We start from the raw sequence: 13,531 nt of genomic DNA on the forward strand, positions 1-13,531 counted from the left end.
GTAATTAGTGAAACAGCCTTTAGCAAATGCAACAAATCGAACGATTGCCCCACACTTCCGTTACGTAAGATTAAATTACAAGGTGCAATCATTGGATAAAGTGTAGATGTACGCCAACAAACCAATTTAGAATTATTTTGTCAAAGCCACAGCTTCTCTATGAACTTTCTTATTGTTCCATTATTGTCGACGGAAATTATATTGGGAGTAGACTTTTTGAATGAATACAAAGCAATCTTAAACTTTCACGATGCTGAAGTAAGTTTAGAGAAAGAAGGTAAGACAATAGCTTTGAAATTTGAAGATTGGCTCTCAAACCACGACGAGGAAATTAATCGGCTTTACCTCCTGTTAGACAACAGTTCGGAATTTTCTACGGAACTAGACACTAACAATCACTCTGCAAGTACTGACAGGGATGATATCGACGACACATTTGATATTAATGAGTTAATTCAGAATAAAATTCAAACAATTGAGAATTGTAATGACACTGATAGGCAAGACCTTTTTGAGATTTTACATCCACATTCCACAGTTTTTACTCACAAAACAGGAACAATCAAGGGATTTCTATACCAATTTCGTGTTCGTGAGCATACTAAATTTTGTGTTAGACCATACGTAATTCCGGCGCATTATAGGGACCGTGTTAGAACAGAAATACAATCTATGCTTAATGAGGGCATTATTGAGCCTGCAATAAGCTCATACAACAATCCATTACATGTTGTTGAGAAGAAAAATGGTTCGATCAGGCTTGTCTTAGATTCGAGACAAATCAATACTATCATCATTCCTGAAACAGACAGGCCGCAGACGATGGAAGAACTTCTTCAAGATTTTAATGGTGTAAAAGTGTTGCCTTCTATTGATCTCAGATCCAGCTTTATCAGATCGAACTTCATCCAGAATGTAGAAAATACACAGCTTTTCTTTGTTTCGGCGTTTGTTATCAATTTCGGAAACTTAATTTTGGTTTGAACATTTCTTCGGCAGCATTCATTTGCGGGCTAAATTCCATATTACCTGATTTCTTAAAACATCACATCATCTTATATGTGGATGATATTCTAATAGCAGAAGCCTCATGGGAACAACATAATCACATCCTCAACAGTTTGTTACGTATTTTTGCAGAATCTGGAATTACAGTTAACTTGGAAAAGTCTGAATTCGGTAGGACAAAGGTGAAGTTTTTGGGACATATTATTTCTTCTGAAGGCATTCAGCCGGATCCTGAAAAGTTAGAAGCAATCAGAGCCATTCCAGTTCCATCCACAAAAAGACAAGTCCGCAGTTTTCTAGGTCTCGTAAATTTTTACCGTCGTTTTCTGAATATGCAAATTCTAGTTACACCAAAACTTTGTTCTCTCACTGGAAAAAATACTATTTGGAACTGGGACGAACAAGCACAGTTGGAATTCAGTTCATTGAAAGAATCGCTACTTAACGCGCCAATACTAGCTCATCCAGATCTGTCACAAGATTTCTGCCTTAGCACGGATTCTTCTAAAGTGGGTCTTGGTGCCCATTTATTTCAAGAAGCCATAGAAAATGACACTACCGTTCAGAAAACCATTGCTTTTGCTAGCCGAGTGCTAACAATATCTGAAAAAAATTATTCCGTTACTGAATTAGAAGCTTTAGCTATCGTTTGGGCATTTAACAAATTCCGTTTCTTTCTTTCCGGTAAGCACGTAAAAGTATACAGTGATCATCGTGCATTACAATTTCTTATGTCTTCAAAATTGAATCATGACAGGTTAAAACGTTGGGCATTGTTTCTGCAAGAATTCTGCTTCACAATACTCTACATTCCCGGCAAGGAGAACATTGTTGCGGACGCACTGTCACGTGTACCGGCTGGGCTTGAGAAAAGTAACACAGAAGGTAACCTCGAGAAAAATTTCAGTATTCTTTACATTCAGAAAGTCGCCTTTGAAAACTTCATCACCACATCTTTAAAGGACATTGCTCATAAACAAGATAAAGATCCGATTTGGAAAGACATCAAAAGTAAATGGCATGAAAAGCCGCACACTCAGATTCGGCATTATTATCTGGTTAGAAACAACATACTCTTCAAACGCTGCACTGTTGATGACAAGCTATGGGTACTTTGCATTCCAGACGATTTTGTTAATAAGCTCATTTGGTACATTCATTTCAGCTACGCACATTTTGGTCCACGAAAATGTTATCATATTCTTCGAACGACTTGTTATTTTAACAATGTGGAAAAGAGAATTCGAAGAGTCTTGTCTATTTGTAAACTTTGTCAAAAGGCGAAACCATCTACTATCTCACATCGTGCTCCGTTGTTTCCTGTCATTCTTTCTAATTTAAAAGAATTTGCTGCTGTTGATCTCTTGGGACCCTTTGTCAGAACATCGAATGGATTTTTGTACGTTCTAGTCGCTGTTGAACTTACTTCAAAATTTGTTTTTTTTCACTCCGTTACGTAAAGCCACTGGACGGTCTGTATCCAACGCCTTTGTTAAAAATTTCTTACGTGAAGTTGGACACGTTAGTAAAGTCATTTCAGATAACGGACCGCAATTCAGATCTGCTGTTTGGTCACGCATGCTTCGGATTCATAAAATCAAACCTGTTTTTATTTAATTGTACTCACCACATTGTAACCCGTCTGAACGGATTATGATAGAAATCAATAGGCTTTGCAGACTTTACTGTCACAGAAAGCATCAGCATTGGGACAGATATTTACACTTATTTCAAAATGTGCTAAATGAAATGCCTCATGACTCCACTGCTTTACCACCTACTCTTGAACTAAAGAATGAAGAACCACCGAACAGAATCAGAGAGCTTGTACCTTTTCCGAATACACGTAAACTTCGACACAAAGACATAATTGATTTAGCTATTAAAAATATAAAATCTGCAGCAGACAAAAGGAGAAAACTACACGAAAAAGCAAATGCAAAGAAATTGTATATTGGTCAGAAAGTTCTCATTAAAGCTCATTCATTGTCACATAAGAAGAAACACTTGAGTCACAAATTCTTTCTAGTTTACAATGGACCTTACAGAATCCGACGTATACCACATGATAGTTGCGTTGAAGTTGAAACTCTGCGTACTAGGAAGAGTAAAGGTTTACACCACATTTCACATGTAAAACCGTTTATTGAAAGATAATCTGCTTTTTAACTTTGTCTTTGCCATAAACCTTTTCACTTCACATTGCTAGTATGCTTTGTGAGACTTAGAATCTGTTAACATGCAACAATGTTTGAAGTTAAATATCCAGTCTAGAACCTAGGGAACATTTTTAAACAGAAATTACAAATGTATTGTTATAGTGAACAGACGACACAGTGTTGTATTTGTACATTCTTGCTTGTTAATTGTACGATTACGTAACGACTATCAGGCATACATACTTAGGACATATACTGGTACTGCTAATGAGATTTTAATGCAACATTTTGGTTTACTTGAAGATACATTCTGGATTTAAAGTATATTCTGTGAGATACCAGATGACACAGCGGTTAGTTTATATGACAGCTACACGATTATATCACAACGTTACTAATGAGTGACAATTTACAACGTTGCTTTTGCGGTGTATCTGTTTTATATCTGCACATTTTTTCTGAATTATTCTGGAGAGTAAAACATGTTTTAGTAGTAACCTTTGTGGTATAGCTACAAGGAGACAGCCTTTTCCGTAGCACAACAATACGTTACAGCACAGCACTTTCTTCATCACAACAATAAGTGTAATAACTAAGATATCTATACGCAAAGCATTTAACTTTTGTTTATCATGAGGTAAGTACATTGACTTCTGCAGAACTTAGCTTTCGGAGGACGATAACTACGACACTTCCACATAGATTATGTTGCAACAAGACGCACAGTTTAGCGCTACAGTACACGTATTTGAGTGATTAATTTTGTACTTACAACATTTCTTTTTAAAGATATTTGAAGTACAATGATGCAAAGGTTTTTCGTGATACATTTCATTCCATTGCTGTAATCTGTAACACCTGAGTGTATTATTACATTAATCCTCAGGGGGTACACGCCTACTTTGTGTACCATGTGTTTGGCAAGCACAAGGAGCCCTAGCTAATATGGTATTTGCTTACACAACTTTACACATCGGTACCATATTTATCCAACACACAAATTACACAGCTATCTGATCATTTAACTGAGAGATAAACATTTTTTTTACTACATCAGTGACACATGTTTACTCAATTACACCATTGGATAACTTCACACTTATGAAATTGTATTTTGTCTGTACTTTGTGAACCGTTCATATTTTTTCGGACCCATTGTGATATTATGAGAGCTTTGAATGATATATTTGGTATGGGATCGTGACTTTTAAAGTATGTTTGAGGCAGATGACACTTTTGACATGAGCAGAGAATTTTTTTTAGGTTTTGAAATTATTGGAGGAAGCTACGACGATTTTGATAGTTGACTGAGGTGTTATGATGTTATTATTACGATGACTATGTGTATTATGCTGTTTCGGTATGTTTATGATCAATAAGCTGGTGCTATATGAGTTATTTGATTATGCTACGTATCTGTTATGATGAAATATTGAAGAAGTGTCGACAAATAAGGTAAGGAATAATGAGTAGTGGTTAGGGACTCTGGTTTGTGAAAAAGGTTGTTGGAAACCAAGAATCATACTTTAAGAGTTATGAAATGTATGTAAATGCGTGAATGTATTACAATGCTGATGAAAATTTTTTGGAGACTGTTATATCAATAGGATTTTGTTTCTACAGATTTGTAACGCAAATTCTTTACCTGTGAAATATTTTTATATGAGACTGTCACTGTAGCGGAAACTGCTGTCGTAAATATTTCGGTAAGAAAGTTAAGTGACCACCTTCACGCAATGCGTCGTGGGCACCTAGCTGCGCGACAGACGCCCAGGAAAAAGCCTTTCAGAGCCACAGGTGAAGAAGAAAAAAAAAAAAAGAGGCCATTATCCTCGCTATTGACATTCCTTTGTAGAAAGCATCGTAAATACGACACCCTCAAACTTGAAAACATGATTACACTGTAGAGTTCTCAATTTATGATATTTACTGAAATGAAATGATGAGAAACATTTCATGTCTATTGTCTTGCTAGTTGAAAGATTGTTTACTGCATTATGAAATGCCATATGGCTAGTGAATGACGTTTCACGCCTTGCTTTGCCTATTTTGTTTAATATCTAGTTCCTAGCTGCACTGCAGCATTGGATAAAATAAAATTTTATAGATGTACTAATATAAATATTTTATGCCTACAGATCCAGTAAAAAATAACTTTATGATGGATGTACTCCAAAAAAAAATGAAGGAGCACAAAAAGACATTTCCACTTCATAGGAATTGCATACATAATTTTTGTGAGTGACTTGGGAACTTGTCTGCTAGAGCAAGTTACAGTGATGCATCACTCTAGCGTTAAGATGTGACATAGTTATTAAACATGGCCATTTTTACTGTAATATTTTTTCTGCTTCAGCTGTGTCATGTTTAGATATAAGTTATTGCATTGGTTGCTGCTGTTTGCCAGGCATAGTGCTACTAAATTTCACTTTACATTACTCTGGTAAGCCAGTTTTACTACTGATTTATTTTTCTTGTTTGCTGCTCATTGCCTTATATTAGTTGTAATATTGCTGCTTGCTTTACCAATTTGCATTTTTTTTTGTCATTGCTGTTTGTGTTAATTGTTTTGTGCTGCTGCATTGCCTCATCCCTTAGTTTAGCATCTGAGCTCAGTAGATTTAAGTTAGCTTAAGATGGGCTAGGCCATATAAGACAACAAGTTGTGATGAATTGGAAGAAATGCATTGAGAAGCTATAAGAAAATGGTTTGGCCAAAAAAGTATTTTGAACTGCGCAACACTATGCGTTGTTCACATCCAACTGCCCAACACTACAATAGCAAATATTCCAACAATGCAAACCAGCCACAGACTGCACACAGCAAATCCAGTGATTTTCATACAGAGCGCTACCTGGCGTTACCAACATAAACACCTGAACAGCCCACTCACACGACCTAATATTGATTCCCTTTTGTCCTGCTGACTATTGGATAGGACCAATTTAACGCAAATTACGAAAACAGGTGTTCAAACTCGATACCGCAACAAGAACTGCGGCATGTGCTTTCGCTGTTAATAAAGGATAGCAGGGAAAAAACTGTGTTTCATGCTCGCCACAAAAAATGCATTTCGACTCATTTAGCTTAAATTTGTTGAGATTTTTTGTTGCTAAATATCTGACATGTTCCATTTGAAGCCACTGATCAGTGTTAGCAGTGCGTTAGACGGTTGAGTGCACTTCTTTAATATACATGGCTAAATATGCTGCAGAAATCAATGTATTACCAGTGGCGCACAGCCGCCCAAAATGGCGGCCGCTGGCAAGATGGCCGTACTTTCCCTACAAAGAGCTTTGGGTCGCACTCGTGCTGCTGGCTTGGACTCGTCGGGGCACATGGTCGGTCAGCCGGAGGTTCCAAGCCATTGTTGCATCGAGTGGGCGTGAAGAGTTTTATGAAGGGGCCCGCTGGAACTGCTGCATACCGCCATTCGCCGAATTGAGGACTCTGAGCGACGTTAAACAGTCACATAAAAAAGCCAATATTGGTCGAGATTGCCATTTGAAATTGTTTGTCTATGCAGATTTGTGTGGCCATTACAGCTTGCAATCTTGCATTCACTAATCAGATGACTGAATGACTTAGTTGGTTGTAGCGAAGTATGTTATTGTACTGCGTCCACGTGGTTTTCGATGCACGTGCTTGTCTTGAGAATAATCATATTTATTAAACTACGTTGAGTACTCTGTATCGTGTTATTCATTTGATTATTCTTGAAAAAGGTTTCGTTCACATTTTGGAAGGAGGTCTATATATAAGTAATGTTAATGTGTGAGCTATAAATTCAATGTAGTAAGGCACTTTTCTATTGTATATTTTAATATTATTTATTCTGAAATATAGCATGGTGAACTCAGTGGGTAAATTTAAATCTTTCCTGTTAATTGATAATGAGATCTGTGCGATTTCTGTCTGCAATCTTAGTTAATAGGATTTGTTCTTTATGTAAAAAGTTTCTGTGGGCACTTTAAATTGTTTATTCTTAGCTCAGGAACATGAACTCAGTACATAATTTGAATGTTGTTTTGGTTGATTCCAAGTACGTTTAGGTCATGCTGGTTTCTTGTTAATTGCTACTGTGATTTGTGCGATTTCTGTATGCCACGTTAGCTGACTGGATTTTTTTATGCAAAGATTATCTGTAGGCCCTTTTAAAGTTGTTTATTCTAACGCATGAAGGTGAACCCAGAAAATAATTTGAAAATTGTTTTGGTTGATTCAAAGACCGTATATGTGATTATGGTTCATTAGCTGCTGTCTTAATATTTGTTGTTCCTTAAACGTAAAAGGAGACTGAAAGTTTAAATTCAAATTTTCCTTGCTCAGTGATGTTAAAAGTAGTATTAAAAAAACTGAAACGTGATACTCAGGGAAGGCAGGATTTAAATGTGAAGGGCGCCTTACTCAGTTTCCGTTGGTTGCTCAGATATTTTTTTACTTACAGTTTATTTGGAACTAACTGCAAATAAGGTTAACAATAGGGAATACTGTTAAGACACAATGTCTAATAAAAAATTCTTAAACAAGTTGCACTCACTGCTGAAGGCCATATTGACCAGAAATTCAAATTATTTGTTGGCTGAAGGCCCCAATAGTAATAATTCAAAACAACTTAATGGCTGAAGGCCTGTATAACAGATTTTTAAGGACAGGTAACTCCTCAAAGATATACTAAAATATTTTTTACAAAAAAAATAAAAACACAATCATCACAATCTGATCAAACTGAGAGAGAAGTGGGCCTCAGTGCTCGAAGGATTGGCCTGGGAAAAGTCGTTCAGCTTCATAAACGACGAGACAGCCAGCCAAGAGTTGTATTCACTTAACCGGATGGCAACTCGAACTAGTGACAGCTTTAACGCAGACCCTCTTACAAAATCTACCTAACGTCTGGTAACCAACACAATGATGGAATAACCCAGGCAAGGCGGAACCGGTGGACAGCACTGCGTCTTCAGAATCCGATGTTTAGAACGTCCAGAAGCAGAAGTAACTACTACAACCAAGGTAGTCCAAAAGTCAAAATATCCGAACCACAGTCAAGGAGGCTGTCGAACTACACGCCTTACCAAACAGCAGCAGCAAGGCGAGGAGGGGTATACTGCCGCAAAAAAATACGCTAACCTCCAGGGCAGGTAACTGGGGCGTTAGCAGCCACTAGGCAGGAAAATACCGCTGGCTGAACTTCACGAATAAACACAAGGAATTCAAAGATTAATAATAAGAAGTGGAGGACGGTTAATTAATTTCGCCAACTCCAAACTCTTACGTCATTGCTCATCGTCACAGTGACCCTGCGAGCAGCAACGCACGACCAAACGGCATGAACTCAAAATAGTGGAGGTTTCGCCACTGGGTTAATGTTCACTCTCAACTCGACGTCCTGGGTTCGGTGGACAACGAGGTTGTGGCCCTCGCAACTACAGCCCCTCGATCCGGCAATGCCTGCATGCCGCCATGAGTCCCGACATGTCATTGGGCTGCCGGACCTCTCTGCTTCTCCGTCCCAGCCGAACTGCCGACACACCCGACCCGGAAAACACTTGAAGTCCTTCCATAGATCGTACCACGGTACTAGATATCGATAACCGCTGCTGCTGCCACTCATCCACAGACAATGCTAGCAAACATAGTGGCTCCAGTAAGCACAAGAAGAAAACGAGACGCCACTATCCCTAATACACGATGCCAACCTAACAACGGCACCAATGCGAGCCGCACACGGCTCAACAACATTGCCTGATAAAATTGTTTTATCGATTATCTTGTAAGGCTAACTGGGGGTTCACCTCTTGAGCTTTCTGTTTAAATATTTGTGTGTAATAAAAGTATGTTAATTGGAATGTCGTTACTTATGCCTGTAAACCCCAGCACCACCACTCGATTGCTACATCACAAAGTTTATAGTCAATTTTACTTTGAGAGAAGAGACTATTAGCTTGTAAACTATTAAGTGATACGTTAGTGTTCAGAGACAGTAAAAAAACATACATGACATTCCTGTGGGCATGGATTGTTTCAAAGTTAAGTATTTCATCTTATTCAGATTGTAATAACGTGGTCCATGTTTTGTGCGTGTAGAAGGAATCTAAGAACCCACTACAGTGCCCAAGAGTGCTCTTTCTTCCAGCACAACATGTTGCATGATGCAACATGCTCCATTTCCCAGAATGAATTTTCAATCTGCAGCAAACTGTACGCTGAACTGGAACTTCCTGGCAAATTAAAACTGTGCCGTACGGGGCTTCGCACCTAGGGCCTTATCTCTTTCGCAGGCCAGTGCTCTATCGACTGAGCTGTCCAAGAATGCCTCACAGTATCCCGTCACAGCTCCACTTCCGGCACTGACTCATCTCCGCTTCCGTCAGTAAAAGATCGTACTCGACAGAGAAAGTTATGGACTGATGGGAGTAATAAAATAAACAGCAGTCAACAATGGGTACACGCTAACAGCACGCAGGCTCAGTTACAGAACTAAAACTATAATACAGAACAAGAACTAAGAAGACTCAACACAGGATAACGTACCATGAAACAGACAAGAGTCGTATACAGACCACACTTTGACTACACTGCACAGAAGAAAGGACTTGATACATACCTCCCTTCACACAAAAATTTACAAATAAATTTGCAAATATTCTAGAGACAAAAATGGTTCAAATGGCTCTGAGCACTATGGGACTTAACATCTGAAGTCATCAATCCCCTAGAACTTAGAACTACTTAAACCTAACTAATATAAGGACATCACACACATCCATGCCCGAAGCAGGACTCGAACCTGCGACCGTAGTGGTGGTGCGGTTCCAGCCTGAAGTGCCTAGAACCGCTCGGCCGCACAAGCCGGCATTCTAGCAAAGCATCCACACAACGTATAAACAGAAACATAATCCATGAAAAGTTAAACGACCCAAGAGCGAGAAGTTTTAAGGCGCTTGCATATTAGCCCAGTCGTATGTTGGTTTCCCCATAGCAAAATTGCAGAAGCTTTTTTCTCTTATATGTCCTATATGTTTTTTCTCCTAATTGTCCTACATGTTTTTTGAGATGCTGAATCCTAATTTCATGTTTGCTGCCTTATAGGAGTTTAGTTTGACAGTAAAAATGCAAAGAAAGCTCAAAATTTTCGCACTTTTCTCAGTTTCTCGTCTAAGTCTATAGAACTATGCGTTTCTCGACGATGACCACTCTATACCAAATTAGACATAATTTCCTACAAAATACACTAACCAGGCTTGATTTTCTGAAAAGCTGTGAGTCCTCGGGCGACAGCCTTGCTGCAGTGGATATACTGGTTCCCGTGTGATCATTGAAGTTAAGCGCTGTTGGGCGTGGCCGGAGGTTGGATGGGTGACCCTCCAGCCGCCATGCGCTGTTGCCATTTTTCGGTGGTCCACTATACAACTAATCTGTTTTTCATATCCATATTCTATAATTAAATGCCTTCTTTCTTTTCTAGACGGAGAACCTTCTCGAAATTATGACTCAATCCTCAGCAACACTCACAGATTTCACAACTCCTGTACATCACTCTCTCTCTCTCTCTCTCTCTCTCACACACACACACACACACACACACACACTCTTCAGTGTCATGCACCTAATGTATTGTAAAATTAATTTAAAAATAATTTGTTAATTCTTTCACCAAGCATGCTTTCCCATAAATTCATTCACAAAGACTTCTTTGAAACGTAGTACACAGGAAGTATAGCACCGATGAGAGAGGAACAGGTAGGAGGGTCTACTGACTAATTAATAATGTTAAGAATAATAATTACGATGGAAATTTGTTGTCGCGGCACAAGAGGCGGACGAATATTGAGTTCGCTCGGGAACTTGTGTCTCAGCTAAGTTACGCACAGCGAGGCACACTCCAAACACTTGCGCTTACGATTTTTGTCTACACGAAAAATCTGTAACATATAATATCGGATTATTAGATGATAGCTCTTCGAGCCTTGAAGTTATTTAACTCCTCTTCTTCTTTGAAGACAGTGTTACGGCATCCAGCTCGCTGTGCTTAAATTCCTTACTTCTCCGAAGCATTACGCGCACAGGTAACACAGATAGAGAGACCAGGTGAAATAAGGAACTAGTAAGTGAAGTTGCCATAAGAATTCATATATTTCACATTGTCTGTGACCTAAACGGAAATTCACTTCCTCTTTCATGGACGGGAAAAGACAATAGAAGATCGATGAAACATCCGACAGGAGTTTTTAAAAACATAAGAAAATTAATGTTCTTCATCTATTCCCGCTCGCTCCACAGGCTTGATTGTTGCGCGCATACCGTGTTTTAGTCACTGCCGTAAGCTACTTGGGCGAACGAATGGATAAAAATAGACAGAAAAAATCAAACATGTACCCATACAGGTAAACCATCATACGTTCCAATACAAGGGGTCCTTTGGCTGTAGGGCGTAGATGGCGTTTTTCGTAATTTTTGCTTTGTTTCCCCTCCCCCTTACGGGAAACATGAATGTTACAGATGTTCCTTGTAGAATATTTAACGTAGTTTTTTCTTTTAATTTTCAGAGAAAGCCAAAATATCTCTGTTTTTCAGCGTGCTCCCATACCGATAACGCTGTTCAGAAAATCAAATCTGACTTGTGTATTTTGTAGGAATTACGTCTACTTTAATTTTGTATAGAGTTGTCATCTTCGAGAAATGCGTAGTTTTTGAGACATATGCGAGAAATTGAAAAAGTGCGAACATTCGGAGTTTTTCTTTTTTTTTAATTTTTCGTTATGAAGCTGACCTCCTAGAAGGCAGTAAACATGAAATTTGGGTTCAGCACCCCCAAAAAATCGTAAACGACCGTTAAGGAAAAATCTTCCGCTATTTTGTTACAAAAACCGCTGTTTCGACCATCAGTTGACTGGACTACATACAGACTAAATTGCCAGGCTGCAATGCGGCGTATGTAGGTATGACTAGCAGCAGTTTTAATACAAAAAAAAGGATATATCAGTTGTAGGAAACATAATACTAATCCTTCCAGATTGCGGAATTATCAGAGTGAACAACCGCAACGAATAACTCAGCCCAAGGGAAGAAAATTGTCACATCACACACATACAAATGTAAATATTAAATTTTACATAACATACATTCATTCAACAGTGGCCAACGCTACACGAAACAAATATAATGAAGTGGTACAAGGCGAGTTTGCTGTGCTAACAAGATTTTTAGTTATGAAGACAAGAGAATAACTTCACTAGAAGAACTGAATGGGTGAGTTGAAAAAGGTACAAATTCCAAAAACATAAACTTTCGGCAGATAAAAAAAACTGTTTTGTCAGAAAACTGGTTGTTATACAGAAAAATTTACTATTGTGAATGTGTACAATTAATTGTAGCAAACACATTGCACATAGTACCTTTGTATAAACATTCGTTATATACCATGTAACTGCGTAAATGTGTTCAGGAATATGTACCTTTTTCAGCTCAAAGTTTCTAAATGCACAAACTTTATCCGAATTTGTGGATTATGCTAAAAAGGTTTCAGAAATAAGCAAGTAAAATTATTCAATCTTTGTAAAAAGGCAAAAAATGTATTTACCCATATACACTCAAAAAATAATGTTTTCCGATTAAATATTTTTAATTGTTGGACTTTTCATAGTAGACAGTCGTCAGTATTCTTATTCTAGTCGATCAGCAGCTGAAAAAAAGCCTTGTTTGAAAAACATTATAAAAAATGTTCTTTTTATTTTTACTATAATTATTATTTTTAGTTTTATTTAGTAGTATGCGATGCATAGCCCATAAATGTTACTTTAAAATATGTTTTTATTACTCTTACCTTGTAGCCGGATCAGTTAGTAATCAACATCATCTTCATTAACGTCTCTTGTATCTCTGGTTGGCCAAGAGAGTCTTTCATCAAAAAAGGTCGATGCTCATCTGGGATGTAGTGTTTAACTTCCTGGAGATCCTGCAGTTTCTCTTTCTTTATGGGAACCTTTCCCATTGTATATGCCTTGGTGTCAGGAATTTCAACAGTGTTTGTTTTCTTCAGCTTGAAGGTCCATTTTATGGGGTTGGCAGCATAGGCGGATGTTTCAACAAAACCTTTTGCATCACTTTTGAAGACGAAGTGTCTGTATGAGCTTATTTTGAAAGTAGCTGCTCCGCTTTCTACACTTCTAGGCTGTTTCACGAAGTACAGTGGCCACCAGTTCTTGAATTTCAAAGATAAATCACATGCATAGTAGTCACTTCGAAAGTAGGTTGTGTTTTCTTCGTACTACCAATCATTGAGTTGTACTCTTCAGGTGAGTAGATACGATCATGTTACCGGACTTCACACCTCACTGTGCCAAACATACGATCACATGGCATA

The sequence above is a fragment of the Schistocerca serialis genome, chromosome 4 (assembly GCF_023864345.2).
Source record: "Schistocerca serialis cubense isolate TAMUIC-IGC-003099 chromosome 4, iqSchSeri2.2, whole genome shotgun sequence".
NCBI classification, from domain to species: domain Eukaryota; kingdom Metazoa; phylum Arthropoda; class Insecta; order Orthoptera; family Acrididae; genus Schistocerca; species Schistocerca serialis.